This window comes from Cloeon dipterum, chromosome 3, assembly GCF_949628265.1.
Source record: "Cloeon dipterum chromosome 3, ieCloDipt1.1, whole genome shotgun sequence".
Taxonomy (NCBI): domain Eukaryota; kingdom Metazoa; phylum Arthropoda; class Insecta; order Ephemeroptera; family Baetidae; genus Cloeon; species Cloeon dipterum.
In genome coordinates this window covers 11,591,145-11,606,892 of record NC_088788.1, presented here as the reverse complement: position 1 = coordinate 11,606,892, position 15,748 = coordinate 11,591,145, and the positions used below count along the sequence as shown (strand labels likewise).

The window sequence follows — 15,748 nt, the reverse complement described above, 5'->3', positions numbered from 1 at the left end:
ATTGTAATGTCTTTTATTTAGCTATTAACTTTTAGTTTTGTGACTATGATGTTTTATACTTTGTTCCACTCATTAAGCCTGGACAAAAGATGGTAAATTCAAAACTGCCTGGGTTTCAACAGCCAATTTTGCGAAGTTCTTGCGTAAAATTACAAAAACAAAATTATAATTTTTAAAATCGAAACGCCTGAATTGCTTTAGATGACGAGCATTAGTATTTTCCTATACTTTCACTCCTATTAGGGTTTCGTCAATTTTTTAATGCGCAAAAAACGAATTACTGGTTTTTAGCGCGAAAACCAGTCGGAAAGTCCCACCAATTTTTGTTTTCCGCTTTTTACCGCGTTCTTTTTTTTAATTTTCCCCCTCGAAAAGATTATATTTTGCGCCAAACTCTTCTGAGAAGTTTTTTAAATACTATTAAATATTTGAGAAATCAACTAGAACTTATTTATAATTACATTCATTTTTGCCACCTAACATTCAATATCATTTTGAAAAACTCCAAAATTGCGGACACGTTGGAAAACCAGATTTTTGCAATGTAACAAAATTCGGGGGTTAACGAACCTTGCTTCAATATTTTTTGCGATTTTATTGTAAAACATCGCCTTCATCATTTATCTCATTCATTCAAATTTTAAAAAACAATATTTTTGTATTATTTAAAAAGAAAGTCGATTTTTAGTTGGTTTTTTCAATCCTTGCATACAATGACTGTAGGTTTCAGGTAGTAAAAGGGTGTGACATATTTATTTTACAAATATCTAACTCTAAAGCTAATCGCTGAGTTAGTATTAATGATTTTCTCCCCCTGAAAAACTCTTAAAACAATGCTTATTTGAGCAATTATTAGAGCACAACGGACGGTGCCTTCTGTGCATTAATGTATCGTAATGCGCGCGGCAAATGCATTTATATACGTTCATAATCAAGATGCAGGCCGCGAGTGCGCGAGTCAGTTGCACAAACAGCAGTAGTCGTTGGTTGGCGAGGACTTCTGCGTGTCGTTTGTCGCTTCTGCCGCCCGACCTGACTGACAGACCTGCGGGGACACCTAGGGCGGGCAACTGACTGACTGAGCGATGGACCACACCCAGCGGCGGTTTCTCGAGCCTTCCCGGCGCTCGTGAAATATTCATTTCATATGCAGCGCGAGTATACCCGCTCGATAAATCAAAACACGCTAGCAATTATCAAATGCATAATATTCAGTGCGAGAGCAATACTGATTAGCAGGCGGCCTCGATGGATCAAAATAAGTGTCTGACAAGACGATCATTATATGGTTTGTTGGTCAACATGTGTTTTTGCACATGATCTTGTCATAACTGATATGTAACTTTTATCAATAAAAAATGGAATATAATTATAGAGAGCACTATGAATATAAATAAATACACTGAGTTGTGGATTTTGGAATTTTTAAAATGTGCTTGAACTTGAAAGTTGTTCCATGGCATGAACTGTGTGAACTTGTGTAAAAAATTTCATGTTATATATTTTGCTTTTAAGAAAATATGTGGTTTAAAATTAAAAACCACGATTTACCAACTTTTGACTTTTTCGTGTTTTCCATTTAGGCCATTTTTCAAAAAATTCAAAATTTTGTTTCCATTTAAATACTTAACATTTACCGAGATCAAAATCTGTTCTTTTCCACGGCATAAATGTTTATCTTACTATTATAGAGAGATTCTTAAACTTAAACGAGAATATCATGTGACTAGGATCGTTTGATCATAGAAATTCCTCTACATAACATTAATTTTAAAAAAAATGGTCAAGTAGGGAAATTTTTTAAAATTTTGAGCACCAAAAACTGTAACAAAATTTCACCTCCAGACAAATGGACGAGGATGGAAAAGTCCCCTTTAGAAATCGAGAGCATAACGTCTCGGAGCCAGCAGGGGTCTATATATTTATCCCCATTCATTGAAAGGTCAAGCAGCAACGCATGTTGTAAGCGTTTCAACGATTTTACGAGCGTCTCAAGAGAATCTCTGCCTGCATTACTTGATTGCTCTTGTATTTGCCTCCCACCGGCCAATTAAGCGCCGCGCGCCGCAATGAGCGCTCGCATTTTTATCCTGCTCTCTTTAGAGGACGCGGTGATTTCGCCGAGGTGTGGTCTTGGGTGACTTATTAGTACAACTCCTCAGCGCAGGCTGCGACGATCGAGAGAAAGAGAGTGGGTGCGGAATTCAAAAACACCTCCATAAATATCATTTGGTTGCACGTGTGCACCTTTTGAGATCGGGAAAAAAAACTTATAATCCCAAGCAGGTGAACAATTTGTAGCGAATTTTAATTACCCGCCCAACCTTGTTGCTCGCGGGACAAGCGATGCCGAAGAAGATATTATTGTGCGGTTTGACAGGGTTTATGAACCACTCGGATTTTTACGGCCAGAGAGGGAATAAAATTAATTCTTTTTGCCACAGGCTGGAAGCGAAATTCCCAAAAATCGCTTCTCTACTCTTCTCTAGGCGTCTATCCGAAAAGTTGCTCTTCTCCTCTCCGAGAGCTACATATATTTTGCATGTTTGTGGTCGACCTTGCTCCTTGGCAGCAGAAGCAGAGGCGACTCTAAATACGAAGCAAGCAGATGAATCTGATCCACCGAACCGGCCTCAACCTTGATTGGTGCATTCGGCGCGTACCGTCGACGACGGCCAGCGTGTTTTGCTCTGCTCTCGTCGCTAAATAGACCAGTCGAGCATTAATCGTCTGGTAACAGAAGTTGCTCTTTTGCACGCTCGGCTGACTTGATCGCACTCTGATTAATTATTGACGCACAACCAGTGGTATATATCACTTCATTAATCGCGTATTTATGCACGCGACGAAGTATATGGGCATCGTCAGGTTGCGACAATATATCTACTCGAATGTTCGTTCGAAGCGCGTGGCTCTCGATCCTCCGTCGAATGAAATTGAATTTGGTTGGAATTCAATGCTCGGCGTGTTTTTAGGAATTCAACTAATTGGAAACTCAAATTAGTAAAAATAAATTAATTTATATTTCCGCTGTTGTAAATGTTGTTTGACTTCCTGTGGACAAAAACAATTCCAGCATAAGTAAATATTAAAAAAAAAACCAAAAATGAAATGAATAAGACGGCAAACAACTTTTATATAAGCAAAATAAAATTCAAAATCGACTTTTGTAGTTAATTTTTTCAAATTTGATCACTTGAGAGAGCGCAGGCTCCGATTTTTTTAGAAGAATGAGACAAAATTTTGCCCCAAGTGTGTTTAGTATAATCTATACTTTTTTGGGATGTGGAAATCTGCAAATTTCGAGATACGGAAGGGTCAAAGGTTGAATAAATAAAGGGCATTTTAGTTCCTTAGTGAATAGTGAGAAAATCAAAATTGCAAGATCGGTTAATTTTTAGTTTTTACCAAAGGAACATGCTTTGGGTCACCCCTGAGGTCAGAATAAATTATTAAAACAAGTAAGAAATGGAACCATGGCGCCAGTGTTGCCCTCGCGAGGATTGGTATTATTAAATTCATGTATGCAGTATGCAGCCTTTTTAACGACGCCTGACGGGCTCTGTATTGGTGCGTTCTGCAAACCGTTGGAACGGCCAAGTCAAAAGCCTTCAGATTATGCCCAATGCGACCCTTTGGAAGCTAATTAGGGGGCTCAAGAAACGCCCTAGTGTGTTCACAATCTTGTCCTTGAGTGCCCAGTGCCCGTAAGGTATCTAAGGGTCAAACGGGGGTAGAATTCCGCAATTGTAAATTGTTGTGTTTATATATAGTTAAATAAATACTAAACACATGTTTTCAACAAACTTCAACACAAAATTAAAATTCTGTTTTATACCCTGATCTAGTCGAAATTTGGTGGTCCTAATCAGGAATTCAAGTTTCTAAATTATTCTCCATGATGCAAGAGTTATTATTTCAAACGATATATATTTAAATTTGAACCAATACTCCCATATAATTTAGAGACAAAATATCTCTCATGAATCCTTTCAATTTAAACATTGCTGTAACGTGACTGATTTTGCATTTTGTAATTTAGCTGCGCTGAAAGCAATCGGGAATTTGCATAATCATGACCGCCCGGCGCCTACCTGAGTTACGCTTCCCGAATAGCCACAACCATTATTCATTTTCGCGCAAAACAAGTAAGTGTAATTTACGACTTAATTGCTCTCGGCACGTAGTTAGACACACTGTAGTGTTTCTCGATGGGATGAAGATTTTGAGCATTTTATGGGAGATCGTAAAACTTGAAACACTCGTCGGCTGCAATAGATGGTACAACGGGCAGACTCAAGGTCGATCGCAGGGAGTATATATATCGCGCATTATTGAGCCATTATAGGATATATTTTATTTTTCGAGAAAAGAAGGAACGCGATAATACGTGTGCTCAAATAAGGCATCGACACCGCGCGACTGGACTGGAAAGAAAGACCCTATAAAGGAGAAGACGACTGCCCCACTGCCTCTGTTTGCCGCGAAACTGGACCTGCCAACCGAGAAAAACAAAATGAAAAAAGAATCTTACCCGGCCCTGCCCTTTTAGTGTCAGTTTGGAATTTTAACCCGTCGATATAATGCCTTTAATTCTTTCAATTAATTACGATGATTGATTTCTTGTTCAGTGTAAAATTATTTGGCTTGCAAAAATTTAATTAGTTAACCAAAACTTATTGCATAAAATTGATTAACTTAAGTTAAAAATCTAAAGATATTGGAGAATTGAGAGAAAAATACATATTTTTAATTTTTTTTAAATTATTGTGTTGATAAATCGCTAAAAATTCGAACATTTACAGATTTTAAAAACCAAAATCGTTAGAACTCGTCAGGGGGCATTGGTTGAGGCCTTGAAAATAGAGTTGGGAAATGTCCAAAATCACGTTTTCCGTACTTAAATAAATTAACTCTGGTTCCATGGGTCATACAATGTTGAACTAAAACTAAAATTCTGAATCGGTTAGCATAATTCTCCACTTATGACCGCATCCTCCACCCGTGTCTACCGCCCTAGGCCGCAAAAACCGGAAAAAATTATTTTAAATTCACGTATGGGTCCAAATCGATTCTATCCTGGGGTTATAATAACACTAACAATAAACTGTTATTTTTCCTTTGCACAATAAGTCCAAATGTTTCCATTTTAAACATTGGAAAATAGAGAATTGGCTTTTTGCGCCCTCTGTGGTATTAAATTTATTACAACCCTCCCACGAAAGCCCTCCCTGCCCCTCTCAAGGAACCAAAAACCAAACGGATCCAGTTTGATTATGTTGCGAATTAATATTTCCATACCTAAAGAGTATGAAATTATGTAGCTCGTGCGTTTCACGTGTCAACGCTGTTTCCCCTAAAAACACACCCGCTCGCTCGCGCAGTATCCTTGCCAAATAAGGTTCGAGTACATAAATAAAATTTTCTGAAGTTCCATTTACATTTTTGCTCTGGATTTACATTCTCACTGTGACAAAAGGGGCAGGAGTCGTATATATCGCTGCTCTTTGAAATTCCAGCCGACGGAAAATGAATAATTCAGCGCTTTATGCATTCCCCTCCTTTTGTTTCGCTTAAATGCAGGGTGAATATAATAGTTGTCGCGATTCTGGTCAAGCGCGAGCGTGAGCAAACTGGCAATAAGAGAGGAGTGCGGCTCTCATGGCTGGTGGTCCAAGCAGAAAAAGCTTCCTCGACGCGCAGACAATAAATTTCGATCTAAAACGAAACACTTTCGGCATACGGACAGATTCAGCAATAATCATAAAACAAAACTTCTTTTCGCGCGCGTGCTAAAATAATTGATGAGAGGTTTGACTCGTAATCACGCGCTGGAAGAAAATCACTATAGTTTTCCTGTCGGCGCGCGAGACTCATTATAAATATGGAGCTTTTATGCGGTGTGCTAATTTGCCGGTTGTCAACCTTGGGAGCTGGTTCGGGTGGCGAATTATTGCGAGTCCAAGTTCAATGCCACCTAAGCGCGAGCTGATTGTGTGAGTTGTGCGGCGAATAACCAAATAACTGCTACACACCCACTATTTAATTGATTTGACGCTCAGTTCCTGGTCAATTTTTTACTGACGACTCAATTTACCGTCGAGGAGGGCTCGGAAGTGGCTCACTGCCGGCATTTTTGTTAACCGTCGTAGTTGTAAAGTTTTTTGATATGCCGTGAAGATTAAATGAAGCAGAAAATGATATAGAGCCATTATATTGATTAAATTTTTATGGCTAAACACATCCTGATAAACACGCGTGGAATAATTTAATTTGTAAAATTAGTAAAAGTGTATTGTCTGTACAGCAGAACTTTTTAAAAAACAATTTTGACCCCTTCCTCTTTACAAATTTGGAAAGAGATAAAATTTTTTCCAGTATGTCGCTTAAGGTTCTAAGAAAGTCTGCTCTTCTGTTTGCATGCTAATCAAGCGGCGATTTAGAACCATAAATTATTTGGCTAGGAGGGAAATTAAGCCAAAAAAATCATTGACAATATATACCATTTAATTTTTTCGAGAAATTTGTCAAAATATCTTAAATTTAACTATTACGCTCGGTCTGATTCCAATTTTGCACGTCGTAGAGAAAATATCTTGCTAAACTTCACAACAATAAATACAACGGACCAGTTGGTTCATCTAAAAATTCACTTTTATAAATTAAAATTGTCAACAATTTGTTTAAATAAATAATTTTTAAAAATAAAATATTTAAGAGCGAATCAAAACTTTCATTTTCATTCAAGAGATTATTTTCAAATTGCCACCAGATTAGATAACTCACCGAAATTAGTTTTCCGCGTAGTCACAAGTTCCCGTGAACGAGATATCACGCTGTTCTTCGTGATTGTCATTATTCTTATCTGGCGACTCTGTCAATTAAACCCGATACATCGCGCGGCACATCAGATAAGGGAGCGCAGAACCGGAATTTCAGGCTGGCCAGGCTGTTTTTGCGGCAGCCCTTCGGTTTCAATTACCCATATAAAGCATTGCGAGAGTTTGCACACCGCAAAAAGCGCCATGCGGAGGGAGGGAAGAGAGACAAAGCAAGAATAATGAGGACGGAATTTAATGAGAATGGCGTGACAATGCGCAAAACCCACTCTGCCTTTTCTTGACGAGCTCTGCGGCGGCTCCAGGAATTTAAAGCCGCCTCTCCTCGCCATCGCCAGGTAAAAAGCCGAATCGCGATCGCTCTTCACTTGGCGCCACAATAAAAGTCTGGAATGACAGCAAAAAGGCGCGTTTAATTCGATAGAATGTAAGCAGCTGCGTGCTTTTATGTCTCGAATGTTGCCGTCAATGTTACATATATTATGGCCTTTGTCGCGCTGCTGAATGTGTCTGGCTGATAACACACATTGGTGCTAATTGATCAATGTCGATACTATTCGCTGACACTTCCTCGTTTTTTTTCAAACACTGAACAAATCCAAAGAAAGATAAAAATCAGGGTTCGGAAAACTCCTCTTTTTTGCGCATATATTAACGAAACATTTGAATTTTTGTATAGTTGATCATAAATATTTCATGCTGCACTACCAAAAAATTATTGTTAAAACATAAATTCCAGTGCGCTGGTTTCACAATTTTTTTATATTAATATAATTCCCTACTTTTTGTCTTTTAATGACCTTTTCAGATTGTTAAAACACGATCACTAAAATCTTATTGCAATATTCACCTGAGCGTGCTTCCTCTCTGAAAACAAATTAAAATTCAACTTAAGCATACAGCTGCTTCCTCATACTTTTTACATCTCACACCAAATTTTGTTGTGAAAATAAAGCTTCGATACTTTTAATGCAGTTTTTAAAATCAAATTCTATGGGGTGATGTATAAAATAATTGTATACATATTTCCAAGCAGTGTTCAGTTAAAAATTATTCATGCGCTGATGCTGTTTTAAATGAAATACAAAACTCGGTTTATATTAAACAATGTTACTTATACCCATTCATTAAAAATAACATTTAGGAAACATTTTGATCTTAAATGAATTTGTCAAGTATCCTATTTGGGCTTAGGGCGTACTTCTGTGGTCAGTAAAATTTGCAACCATTTAGCCTTTAGTGCGCCGACGAAGGTCTACTAGCCCACAACACGTAGGCGCTCATCAGGCCATTTAAGGGCAGAAATCAACATCTCCATCATTTAAATTAATGCGAATAAAGAGCCTAAATCCCCGCCCTTCCGCGTCTTTCTCCATTAATTCTCCCGCATTATATTCGTGCGTTCAAGTCTCCGCGGAGACTGGAATGCCTTGCGCGTGTGCGGCTGGACCATTTTTCCGTGCAAAATAATTGAAATCTGGCTGCTTTTAATTGCAACGAGCGTTACACTGGCAGTTATAATATGGGCTCGAAATCCGGAGTAGATGCTCTTCAAGGTGAAACGGCGGCAGCTGGAATGCCTGGCAGGGGCGTCTCTTCTGCTCCTCATTCCGGCTTTTGCGCAGCATCTTTCTCCCCTTCGGTCGCGCCGGATCATCATCTCAGCTCGTGCGGATCGCGACACACGCGAGAATTTCGGCTGCAGTGTGTCTCGGCCTCTGCTCTAATTGCAAGCAGTCAAGGATGATCCGCGAAATTAGCATTTCTTTAGGCCGCCTCTTCGAGCGAGGTGTCGACCAAACGCAACTGATGCGAGAATATATAAGCCGCTCTGCTGGCTACACTAGCAGCTGCACGTACGCGGAATCTCGCCGTGCGCAAAAATGTTTTATTTTTGTTTATTCGCTCCAGCGAGAAGCGTTATAAGTAATCGCGTTGGTGGAAACTCCATTTTTCCATTTTGACAACCTGATTTGCCTGAATTGCTTTGCTGCTTATTAAAATAGGTGTATATATTTCAAAGGAGAATTTCAAATTCTGAACTGCATTATTTAGGCTAGAAAATGGCAGTGAATAATGGATACGTGTTTTAAAATACGAAATATTTGAGCAATTTTTTGGGGATCTAATACCCAATGTCAGATAATATGGCAAAAGGTGGTTTTAGTTAAAAAGTGACTCGAAATTCTCAAATAGCTCAACGGGTTTGGAGGTGCACCGGCGCCGACTCGCCACAGTCGTCACTTGCTGGTTTTCGCACCTTTCCTGCGGCTTTAGAGACAAATATCTGGCGTTTCAGTTCAAGTGCGCAAAGATGGCCACATTGGGCCCAAGCTCCTCTGCGGCCACTCGGGCTCCATGTTATCCGCTCGGCGGTGTTATTGGGCCCTGAGACCTATAGGAGCTCTTCATAGCCCACAGAAAGTGCTGAGCAGTAGTTAAAAAATGTCTGGATGATTGAAAATTCTCTGAAAAAAAATAAGGAATTTCGTCCAAAATTTTGTATTTTGGTGAATGTATCCTATATCTATACAGAGAGAGCACAATTATCCTATGTAAAATGAACCAGGGAAGGTTTTTCTATATCTGCACAGCAAAAGAGTTGACCCAAAAATGTCATCTGTCATCAGCCTATTTACCAATATAAAAAAATGCTATTTCCTCTGCTCGTGATGTCTCGAAGGCTGACTGACGAAATGACCATTTTAACCATCACTTGTCCCCTCAGAAAAAACTCAGAACAATTCTCCTTCAAATTTGAATCTCACGCATAAGCGTGCAGCGGCGAATATATTTGTTCCCGTCCCCACACATTGCTGCAAGCGGCGGAGTAACAGCTATATTAATTAAAATATTTTAATTTATCATAGGTATATATATATATATATATATATATATTAAATTATTTGTTTTAGTTTCTCTTGTCGAAAGAAGGTGAACCACTTAAATTGCTGTGCGAAAATATCATCGTCGATGGTGAGTTTTTTCTTTAAAGATCGCCTATTTACTTTTTAACTCCTGAAGAATTTCAGATATAGATAGATTCAATAAAACTAGGTCGATATATGTGTACTCTTGTACTCTGTAAGTTTGCATTGCTCACCACCTGGTGTCACTACCCTTATTTCACCTTCAGTGGTTGTCACCTGATGGCGCTACCCTTCATAGCATCCACCTTTGCTTCCAACGCCTATGCGTGGCTGCTCCGACACAACGTTTTTATGTTTTGCTCACGCGACACGACGGTAACTATATCTCTTTATGTTTGTTAGATATTTTTCAGTTATTTTGGGAAAAATCAATAAGGATATAAACAATTAAGATGATTGTTTAATATCATAAATCGATTTAAGTGAATTTGACGAACACATTTAACAGTTTTCCTGTATCTAAATCACAATTAACCGACATTTTCTATATTAAAACCAGCCAATGGCTTTTGCATTTTTTGTGACAATTGTTTCGTTTTAGGTACGTGTTTCTCAAGTTTGTCTTGTCGAAGATAGCAGGTAAACCACCGCTTTGCGAAAATGCCACCGCGCCGGAGGCACACTATGCGTTCGCTTGTGAGTAAACTAAAGTTGATACATGTGCACTCTTTTCGCACTCGGACTAAATTTTTCGGTGCAGGGATTTTTCTAGTCGTGGGCTAAAGTTGCTCCGCTACAATATCTTGAGCCAAAATTTACAAAAACACTATAATTTTGAAGAAGCTTTAAGTTTGCATCATATAGTTAATTTTTAACTCTAATTTTTATCAAATCCAGGTCGAATTCATATTTCTTGAACATATGTACATACTGCACAGTAGCATTTCAGTTTTAATACATAAATGATTTAGTTAAGTATTTTTTCAGTTTGAATCTATGAGTGATAATAGATTTCTTACGGATTCTGCAGCAGAGGAAGATGATGATTCTTATGATGATGATGATGATGATGATGATGATGATGACGGAATAATGCAATGGCTAGCGGCGACCGGCCATGACATAAATGCGTCTTTTGGTATTGCAACTATTCCTCTTATTTATTTAGTCTCGTGGTTGAAGTAGTAAAGTTAAGACTTAGACTGTGAAATTACAAATAATTAAAAATCACAAAAGCAATAAATAATTACAACAACGAAAAAATTACATTCCAATATAAACAATTATGACACTTACCCCGTAATGTGGGTCTTATTAATTTGAGATCAAAGTTTTTATAGAAAATTCTCGCACAAAAACTCATCCTAGCCGGAGAGAGAAAATTGTGTCGTGCGAGGGGGGAAGGTGCACTAAGGGTGCGTTGCTTGTCGCACACCTTTGTACTGCCACCTGGCGATACACGTTTAATGCAAACTAGTTATTAGGACAGTAAGTGGCAAGAAGGCGCCACAATGCTAATGATGAGATCACTCACACCATCCTTACAGATAAATCCTTTTACAGAAAACGGTCCTGTTGACCTTCCACCAATTATTAAACTAGTTTTTCTGGACGAAGAAGTCGATTTAAAATTGGATCCTGATTTGGAAACAATTTTAACCGATGATGAACGTGATATAGACGAACCAGAGGCTAAACGACTTCGTCTTCTGGATGATCTTGCCACCAATAAAGTCTACAAAGGTAAGAGATAATTTTCCTTTGATCTCTATTTTGTTTGAAACTAAAATATATTTATAACCAACAGAGGAATGTGCTATCTGCCTTTTTCCCGCCGAGCTTCCCGTCCGAATGCCATGCAGCCACGAATTTTGTTTCACCTGCGCAAAAGGCCTGATTAAGGGGAAAAAAAAGCAATGCGCTTTGTGCAGGAAACCAATTCCTCCAAATTTCATCACGAATCCAGAAACGTTCGCCACTGGAGCCGTTGAAGCGCCAATGAGCAAGTACTCTTGGTTCTACAAAAGTCGATCTGGCTGGTGGGCATACGCGCCAAGGATGCAGACTGATATAGAGAACGCGTTTCAAAGTGGACAATCAACATTTGAATGCATTCTCAACGGCCAGAAGTACATTTTGAATTTTGGAAAATCCATTCAGAAATTCGGAATGCATAAGCGGAAGAAACAACATATCAAGAGAGGCTTGAGCAAGAGCAGTCATTTAGGAGTGGCTGGTCTCAGATACACTGTGCCTTCGTAGTGAACATTAATATTCTGATATTGTAAGGAAAATTGAACATTGTTTTAGTGAAAATATGTTAAATAAATACTTACACTTAATATCCAAAAAGATTTTATTTACAATATAAAACGAAATAATTTTTTAGTTTATTATAAACATTTTCTTCTTGCAGTGGTCATATATTCATGTATAATTTATTTTTAACAAAAAGAATCAAGCCTATGAATGAATTGTTACGATCTAATTCACTTTCACAGTCCCTGCAATTCCATAACTCCAAGGAAAATTTTCTGTCACGAAGAACGCACAACTACTGCACCCAGCAGTAAATCTCGTCAAGAATATGAAAAAAAAAAACACTTTTTAACTCCCTTAGTAGCATTCATCACAAAAAATCCGATAATTGTGTGATGTGGGAATAACGTATTTTGGTAAACCTTTCAAAGATGGCTTACAATTTCAGAATTTTCTGTAGTCTAGCTCAAGATTGAACAAGAAATATTTGACAAAATGATAATGTAATGTATGAGTCATCACGTGAGCTCAATCTTATGTTATTAATTAAGGAGATTCAGGTATCCACCAGCGATACGAATTGAAAAATTAAAAATGGGTTCTCATCAATAAATATAAACCACAGCATATATTAACAAATTATTAATACAGCCCCAGCGCAGCGAACCCTTTAAATTTACAAGCCATACATATTTAATTAATTATAGCGATCTGAAGTTCAGCAAAACATTCAAAAGGGCGCGGGGGTTAGTTGCTTTTTTTACTATTTTTACGACATCGGGGCAGATTAGGCCAAAGAATTTCAAGACAGGAAGAAATGGGGAGAAGAGATAAAACTTATTAAGGTTGCTTTTCTCACCACCTGGCGTCACTACCCTTATTTCACCTTCAGTGGTTGCCACGTGATGGCGCTACCCTTCATAGCATCCACCTTTGCTTTTCACGTATGCGGTGGCGTGGCTGATCCGACACAACATTTGTTGTGTTTTGTGCTCCAGCGACTCGTCGGTAGCTATATCTCTAATGTTTCTTAGGTATTTTAAGTTATTTTGGTAAAAACCAAGAAGGAAACTAACAATTACAATGAATGGTCAACGTCGTGATCGAATTGCGTATGAAACGCAAGCGAAAACATTCACAAATTTTGCTTCATCTAATCCAAATAACCGAACATAAAAATTCAAACCATCAGCAGCGCGCTTCCCTTGACTGTTCATTTTTTGTTAAAATAGAGCATTGGGTGATGATTGAGCACCTCTTTTACTATGGCTGTTTTATGTTGGGAAGGTAAAAAGTTGGTAATAGTTAAGTGACTTAAAATACTCAAATCAATTATATACATATTTTGTATCTGCGTCTTTCTAGAATAAACGCAGCGCGTGTATAGAGTAAATATTTTAAATTGGTTTTGCTTGGAGCGTTTACTGGCTAGGAGCTTTACTTTTTAAACGGGATAAACCATCCAATAATGTTAAAATATAATATAACATTTATATATTATGCTACTCAACCATCTCTAATTTTAAAGTGTCATAATACATTAATTATTCTAAAAATTATTATATGCTTTTTTAGGTGAGGTATTCTAAGCATTGTCTGGTCGATATATAGAAGCAGGATCACCCCGCTGTGTGAAAATGTCGTCAATGGTGAGTGTCTTTGAAGATTACCTTGCTAAAGTTAAACTCCTAAAAAGAATTAGAGATGAGAGGTTCCATATAGTAATTAATAACTATGTCGATGCTAACATGCGCGCACTATTTTCGTACATGCTGGATTCAATCGACATATTTCGGAGCAGGTTACCCAGCAAAAAAAATTGTATATCCGAGGATATCCGCCCTATTGAGCTGTACAAAAGTATATCCTCCGGATATCCTGGAGGATATCCAAATTCTTGCTGGGTATTTTTTCTTGTTGTGGGATAAAAGTTGCTCGCTAAAATGTCTTAAGCCAAAATTCACAAAATTGAAAACCATAATTATGAATAAGCTTTAAGTTTTCATCATTGAAAATTTCAATATTTTTATCACATGCGGGGGTTAAAGTTAAATTTTTAGAACTAAACAGATACTGCAGAATAGTATTTTATAGTTTCATATTTTCATTTTTTTCAGCCCAGAGGAACTGTCCCTAGAAGTTTGCGAACATTCATGAGGACGGATGGACTTCGTGAAAGATACCGCAGACGTCGAGATGTCAGTAGAATAGCATTTAGGGTTATATAGATGCGATAAATCGTGTACGAGAAGAAATTAAAGTAGTATTTCTCGACGAGGAAATTGAAATCTTGTCGGATCCAGAGTTGGAAAAAATTTTAACCAATGAACGTGATTTTTCGGTGCAGGTTATTTTTCTTGTGGTGTGGGGTAAAAGTTGCTTGCTAAAATGTCTTGGGCCAAAATTCACAAAAACAAAAAAACGTAATTATGAAGAAGCTTTAAGTTTGCATCAATAAAAATGTCACTCTTTTTATCACATGTGGGGGTTAAATTCAAATTTTTAGAACGAAACAGATACTGCTGAATAGCATTTTAATTTTAATATATATTTTCATTTTTTTTCAGCCCATAAGAACAAGTGGCTGGATTATTTCACGGTATGACGATAGAGACGAGATACAAGGACTAATTGACCGAAGGGCTGCGTGGGTGCAAGAAACTGACATAGCAGAATATTTACGATGGTATCGGAATACGGTTGGTGAACGCTGGGGTGACCTTCCTTTTACTGAAGCTGAAATTATGGTTGTGATAAATCGTATACGAGAAGAAAGAAGAGCTTATGGTGGAAGTCCACAACTTGGTGAACAAGTATTTCTTGACGAGGAAATTGAAATCACATCGGATCCAGAAATGGAAAAAATTTTAACCGATGATGAACGTGATGTCAATGAACCGGAGGCAGAAGGACTTCAGCAAAATAATCTTGCCACCAATAAAGTCGACAAAGGTAAGAGATAATTTTCCTTTGATCTCTATTTTGTGTGAAACTAAAATACATATATTTAACCAGCAGAGGAATGCGCCATCTGTCTTATGCCCGCCGAGCTTCCCGTCCGAATGCCTTGCAGCCACGAATTTTGTTTCACCTGTGCTAAAGGACTGATGAAGGAACAAAAAAGGTCCTGCGCTTTGTGCAGGAAACCAATTCCTCCAAATTTCATCACGAATCCAGAAACGTTCGCCACTGGAGCCGTTGAAGCGCCAATGGGCAAGTACTCTTGGTTCTACAAAAGTCGATCTGGCTGGTGGGCATACGCGCCAAGGATGCAGACTGATATAGAGAACGCGTGTCAAAGTGGACAATCAACATTTGAATGCATTCTCAACGGCCAGAAGTACATTTTGGATTTTGGAAAATCCATTCAGACATTTGGAATGCAGAAGATCCAACATATCAAGAGAAGCTTGAGCAAGAGCAGTCATTTAGGAGTGGCTGGTCTCAGATACACTGTGCCTTCATAGTGAACAGTAATTTTCTGATATTGTAAGGAAAATTGTACATTGTTTTAGTGAAAATATGTTAAATAAATACTTGCACTTAATATCCAAGTAGATTTTATTTACAATATAAAACGAAATAATTTTTTTAGTTTATTGCAAACATTTTCTTCATGCAGTGGTCATACATTCATATAACTCCAAGGAAAATTTTCTGTCACGAAGAACGCACAACTACTGCACCCAGCAGTAAATCTCGTCAAGAATATGAAAAAAAACACTTTTTAACTCCCTTAGTAGCATTCATCACAAAAAAAATCCGATAATTGTGTGATGT

General features: G+C 37.9%; 1 long non-coding RNA gene across 1 annotated transcript; it reads left to right on the top strand.

The window, feature by feature from the left end:
• Positions 1 to 10,743: 10,743 nt before the first annotated feature.
• On the top strand, positions 10,744 to 11,970 carry LOC135941253 (uncharacterized). Its single transcript, XR_010574974.1, has 3 exons — positions 10,744 to 10,847; positions 11,273 to 11,452; positions 11,517 to 11,970. It is a non-coding gene; the product is annotated as an uncharacterized LOC135941253 (long non-coding RNA).
• The last annotated feature ends 3,778 nt before the right edge of the window (positions 11,971 to 15,748 follow it).